Below are 6,777 nucleotides of genomic sequence, written 5' to 3' on the forward strand. Positions count from 1 at the left end.
TTCAGTTTTTATTCACAATTTGTTTAGTGTCCCAACATTTTTGGAATCCGGTTTGTATATAAAGAGGGAAGTAGGGAAGTGTCTGAAGCCCAATGTTCTGAAGATCAGTCGGAAAATGTGCGAGAAATCAAATAAAAATTTGTTTGAAAGATTTAAATTCATTCGAGGAATATAACAGAATTTCTGACATGGACTTAGTGATTGTCCTAATTTCAGCTGAAAAAACCCCCGCTGATTTTACATTTTAAAACCACTTTAATGAATAAATGTTATCACTGAACAGATTGTTTGTTGTGTATAAATGTGTATGTGTAAAAACATGGATGATAAACATCTCCAACATCTGTCAGGGTAAAACTTTGATTTAATTATGGTGTAATTTAGGTCTCGACCCAGGATGATTTTGAATCATTTTTGCTTCTTTAACACTTTTCATTAATCATCTTTAGAAAACAAAATGCAGTAATGAGGGTCTGCTGTGGTCCAATTAAATTTCCGACACCTGTTTGTGTTTAGTTTAGAAACTGAACCCATTTCTAAGATAGTTGAAGCTGCTTGGGTCCTGAATTTGTATTGTTTTTGTTGTTGTTTAGAAGTAAACAGCCCCATACATAGGATCAGGAATATCTGTATTTCACATTTATTCACTCTATTTCTTTGTTTGATTGTTTTAGATTTAAATTGAAATTTAATTTTCCCTTTCCTGATTTGCATCTTCTGTATTCCCATTTAAGAGTTGGCAGACACAGGAAAAATCACTTCATTAATCTTTATTATAGACTAATAAATTAATGCCATATTATATTAAATTTTTTTTTTTTGGTTTGTCCTTACAGGAAACAACTATATTAAACATATGTAATGTTCATGCTTTGACACATTTTATATATTTATTCACTTGAACCATAAACATTAAAATATATATATTTTTTAATAATTTTAACTGTGTGAGTGATGCAGTGCTTCATTTACCTGCCTAATCCGAACCTTCCTCTGCTCTCTGCAGACAGACACCAGCTCGTTGCTAAAACCGTTTCTACGTCAAACCAGATTCTGGCAACGTGTTCATCAGCTTTCCAACCTTCCATCAGATCCAGCTCATTATTTACAGTCATTCCTCTTGGTTGGCGTGTTTAAATAATAGATCCAACGTGTTGTCCAGCACTGGTGCTGACACCTACGATGTGAGGCTTTGTTCAGGGGACAGTGATCCCAGTTGGAGAAGGCAGACAACAAAGAGTTGAGCTCAGGGACCCTGGGTGCCACAGTGGAGATCAAACAGATGGTGGTCCTGGCACTGCGAGAGCTAAGAATATATGAATACAAATACAGAACTGGGAGCTGGATGAAAGGGAGGAGAGCAGGTATAGAAATGTCCACAGACAGGTGGATCTCTAATGAACTTCCTGTTGATGGGGGAGAGTCGCTTCTCCAGAGAAGATGGAGACGAAGAATAAAATGTTGATGAGTTAGAGGATAAAACGTCCTCTCCACACTGAACCTCAAACTTCCTGCAGCTTTAGTCGATGTTTCACCGTGAAGTAAAGAAAGGCTGACGGTTCAAACATCACACATTTCTGTCCAACACCACTTGAGTTGTCAAGTGTTGTGACACAAGGTAGTAACAACCCCGATGAGCCACAACACGGGTGCTTGAGTCAGCAGCTTTTACTGGTCATGATGCAGAAAATGTTTGAACTGGAACACATTTCTTCAAAAATGTATCCACCATTTTCTATAATTACTTGTTCCTGTTCAGGTTTTGTAAGAAGTCTGTCTGTCTCTGGGGGTTGGGGAACACTTGGGACAGGCATCCATCACAGGCCTACCCATGCATGTGCACACCCTCAGCTGTGTGGGAGTTCAGTTCTCTCAGCTATAAGCCACACCTGTGGACCATCTTCTTGAGCTGCAGGAGTACAAAAGGCTGCGGAAGACCTCCAGTCGCCGCTGCAGCATTACATGGCTAACGGTAGTTGTGTTTCTGGCCACTTTGTATTATCTAATGAAAGATAAAACTTACTTTGGGCTCCTTCATGTTTCCAGTGTTGCTTCTGCTGCCTACCTGTCTAATTTCCACTGTATGACCTCGAGCTTCCTTGTGACTTGTTCGGTTGTCTCCTTGCCTTCCAGCCACTTGTCTACCCCAACCTGGAACTCTCCTCTGACATATTCCTTTCACTCACTGGAACCACTGGATCACCTGCTTCCACAGCAAACCCTTCTGTAAGAAAGAGAAACACTTTCATTACCAGTCCTCAAGTTACCTAGATTAACTCATCTCCTTGCTCCCCAGGGTTCCAGTCGCTCCCCGTGCACATTTGATGATATTTAGATTCTGTAAATAAACACAGATAAACCTTATTGAGTTTTGGAATCTGTTCTCTTCAGTCTTTATTCTCTGAGTATTTCGTTACAACTCGGGGTCAGTCTGGAGTCAGAAGTTAATCTAACGTGCATGTTTTTAGACGGTATAAAGAATCCAAAGTCCATCTGTCCATTGTCTTTGCCCATAATTCTTTTGTTAATTTTTGTTGCGGGACTCATTACTTGTGCACCTCTGGTTTTCAAACGGGTGAGCTTTGATTAAAGACCAGGGATTGATGCATAAAACTTTAAGGTAGTGCAACGGTAGAAAAGTACATTCACATTTTATCAGATGAGTTTCAGGCTGCATGGTGGGAGAGATGCCTCGGAGACCAAAGGTCCTGAGTTTGATTCCCAGCTTGGTCCTTTGCTGTTAGCTTGCATGCCATCCTTTTGCACGAATGTTTGTCCTGGGTACACTGAATTTAGTGATAGAATGGCAACCACATCAGGGTGTCCCCCACTTCTCTGCCCAATGACTGCAGGAGATAACTAGTCTCCCCACTACCCTACGTTGAATTAGTGTGAGATAAAAGAAAGCTTTTGATACAGACTTTTTGTGTTTGGGTTTCCAAGAAAACAATCAGGATAAAAGTTTCACTTTATTTTATGTTTTGCCATGAGATTCTGTTTTAGAGACACTGAGCGTTGGATTCATGGCAGCCGAGGTACAAATGCAGCCTCACGCTTACAAACACCTTTCTGTAACATCACACTAAATACTTTACACTTCACAGCTTAGAGAAACCAGTGTGTGAACGTTTGTATTTGCAGAAGTTAGTTTTGTCTCCGTTTTTTGGCAGCAACACGAGTCCAGAACTCCATCGATGATTCATGTTCTGCATTCTAAACTGCACACAGACAGAGGATGATGGATGATGTCCATCCAGAAGTGCTCATTCTGAGAGGCAGAATCAAATTGTGACGGATGACAAGTAGAATCAGGTTCTGCTCCCACTTGGACATGTTGGATTCACAGCAGATTATCGAGGACTTATCTACATCATATTTTCAACTTTGACATTGAATGACACCGTTCCCTGATCCATTGTTACCTTGCCAGTAAGGGCTGTTCAAGACCATACATCAGGCTCAAAATAATTATATCAGAGAGAAAACTGATAATTACATTGTAATCAGTGTCGAGGGTAATTGTTTTCGAAGCCAGAAACTCAGTTGAGAGTTGCATCTTCAGTGTGAATTTAACAAAAACTTCACCTTCCTTCTGTGAAATGCTGATGTAGCCACATCAACATGCACTAATGAAGAGCTAAGAACCGTGTCCAGTCATGTCTGCAACAAAGGCAGTTTATCTACGAAACAAATTCTGACAAAACTAGAACGTTGTGCAATCATTTGCTAATCTCATAACCCCATATTTTATTAACAGTAGCACAAAGGAAAGGACTACAAATGTTTAAACTTAAAATAGTACTTGTACTTTTTTAATAGGGAAAGTATTTTTGAAATATGTGGTACCATCAGAGAACATGAAGTTGTTCCAGGACCATGTTTGTAACCTCCTCCTCTAATCGGTTTGTAAATGTCTAAGAGCTGAGGCGACCGGCTGCTGAAGGTTTCAGAGGGGACTCTCGTCCCAGTCTGCTCTGGAGGACTCTACCCGTTCAACGGTGCCGGGTTTGATCCATTTGTTTGCTTCGTGATGTGTCAGATGTTTGTCAGATAATTTTGGTCAAGGTTTATGTTTTTTTTAACTGCGGTTGGATAATTTAATTATCCTGTCATTAACTCGTTAATTAAATAAGCCACACAAAGAATGTGAGAAGGTGTTTTCAATCCAGGTTTACTTCTTTTATGGGGTGCAGCATTGAAAACAGGCTTAAGAAGGTGTTCTACAAAGTTGTGGTCACAAGGTCTGCCCACAGACAAAGAGTTAGGAAAAGCTTAAATACCCGTTATCAGACAGAGGCGAGGTCAATGCAACCTCTGCTTCACAGCTCACGGTTCTTGAAGGTGTCAGAAGTTATCAGGCTCCTCTCTGAGAAGACAAAAAAAACTCTTGCCTTCACACACATGGTTCTATATTAATTTATTATTAGTAAGTGAAAACATCCATGACCTTTGCATAAAGCCCCCCCACAACTATGGATGATCATTTTAACTGAACCATGTGTTTGAGTTAGCAGAGAGTTCTTTTCTCTCTCAGAGAGAGCTGAATAAGGAGCTGATTTGATCCTGCATGTGCAGCTCTGTGGCCGAGGTCATCATTGCCTGCCTGTGCCAAGAGCTGGTAAACTTATAAAAACAATTCTCGCATGCTGTCCGTGGCAGATTCTCGTGACTGGACTCCATGCAGAACTTCTGTACATCTGTGTAACATATTTGAATCTGTCCTTGCAAGTAAAACCAGTTAAAAATTGTCTTGTGTCCTCAAGTGTGGCTTCTTTAAGTAAGTAAGATGAATAGAGGATATTGTTATCCAGCAGTTTTCAGTTTGACGAAACGTCTGGAATGAAGGGGCAGGCTGCCCAGACTTTTGTTCCACGAAGCCATGTTTTTGTAACGGATGGAGTTTGTGGTTTAGCATTATGGTCTTGCTGAAATATGCAAGACATCCAAGTGAAAAAGTAATCTGAATGTATACACGCACCATGCCAAAGGCACTAATTCCAGATATGCTGAATTTAAAGGGACACTAACGAGACACGATGAGAAACACCTGGGGGAGAGACAATAAGGTACAGGTGAGAGAGGGAGGAGCTGATCACAAGAGAGGAAAACACCTGGCAGGCTGAACAGATGTCAAGACAAACACAGATTCTCACACTGACTTACAAAAAATAAAAAATAAATCAGACCTGCATGAAAACACACTTGACAGATACTGGCACTGTTGTGTCATAATGAAAAAGAATACTAAATAAAGAAATAATTAAAAAACCTATATTCAAACTTAAATATATATGTATATTACTAATCCTGTTTACTCACTGACCAATAAAAAAACTGAGCAATTAATCTAAGTTTGTGTTTCCAGCGTCAGTCCAGCATTTGCTTTTCTGATCAGTTTCTGTCAGATGGACCTCTGGCTGTCATTTTAAATCCATACGTCTGCAGATCTGAGCTGAAGTTTTTAAACAACTGGCAACACACCGGTGACTCCGGTACTTTACCTGGGCAAAAGGTATTCTTCCTTTTCCTGAAGGTTTCTTACAAAGCTGAATTTCACTACATTCTAAATTTGACTGTTTAGACTCTACAACTAACAATCCAATATTTAATTACACTTTGATGCTTCTTCATCCTCCCAGCTCTGATTCAGAAACTAACTTAATTTGTTTAGTGAAAAGGCTTAAACTGTGCATTGAATTTAATTTGTTGACTGAGTTATGCTCAGTTTTTATGAATATGGCAATGAATGAATGTTGTGATGTTCCCAAGGTTCAGACATTTCAATTTATTACACTTACAAATCATATCTTTTGAAATGAGAGCAGAAAGTTACCAACCAGAACACTGCAGGTTCTGTTCCATGGAAGTTTCTGTTTATAAAAGATGGCCTCCGGGGCCGCCCTCTCCCTCATCGACAGTCAAAGTGGTTCAAAACACCAAAGTTCATGCTCAATAATAATAATAATAATAATAATAATAATAATAACAATAGAGGTCATCTTAGTACCAACATAACTGTTTTTATTTTTTTTTATTTTGGAGTATGTTGTTGGTGGAGAATCAGTTTTTCTGTCTTGTGGTTCCTCAGGCTGAAGAAGTCTGTTGGATGACGGACGAAATGTCCAGATGACCCGACTTACCTGGAGGATTTGGAATAAATATGAACTATTGTCAAACTCCAGAGGAATCATGAGCTTCTTAGATGTTTCTGATACTGTGATCCCTTCTTGGTGGGGGGTAAATACCTTCCTGCAGGATCATCATAACTTCATGCAGACAACATGTGGACTCTTCCTGCCTCACAAAGCACAGCAATGAAAATACCACACATAGCGTCCTGACAGATTAAACCCCACCAAGTGTTAACACACACATACTCCTCACTGGTTATCTGCAGCAAACAGCAGAGATTTTAATCCTAATCTGAAGAAATTCATAGAAACCTCAGGGCTGGTCTTTGAGGTTCAACTTAATCCTGATCCCACTGACTGGAGATGCAAAAGTAGAGCAACACGAATGAAAACAAGATGTTATCTTCTTTTAATGAACTGAGGAGACGGATGGACCGAACCAAAGATACAACTTGAAATCTAGAAAGCTTGAAAAAACCATTTAACGCTGAATGAGAACTAAAGAAGTGAATTATAGAGTTAAGACATGAATGGTAAACAACATTATTCAGTAAAAATGAACCAATGGCACGTCAAATAAAAGTGTCATGAAAGGTTTAATATTAGCTAACCTAATGTTCTTTCACACGGGTGTGCTGCTTATGAG

Source organism: Nematolebias whitei, chromosome 6, assembly GCF_014905685.2.
Source record: "Nematolebias whitei isolate Nwh7 chromosome 6, NemWhi1, whole genome shotgun sequence".
Taxonomy (NCBI): Eukaryota; Metazoa; Chordata; class Actinopteri; order Cyprinodontiformes; family Rivulidae; genus Nematolebias; species Nematolebias whitei.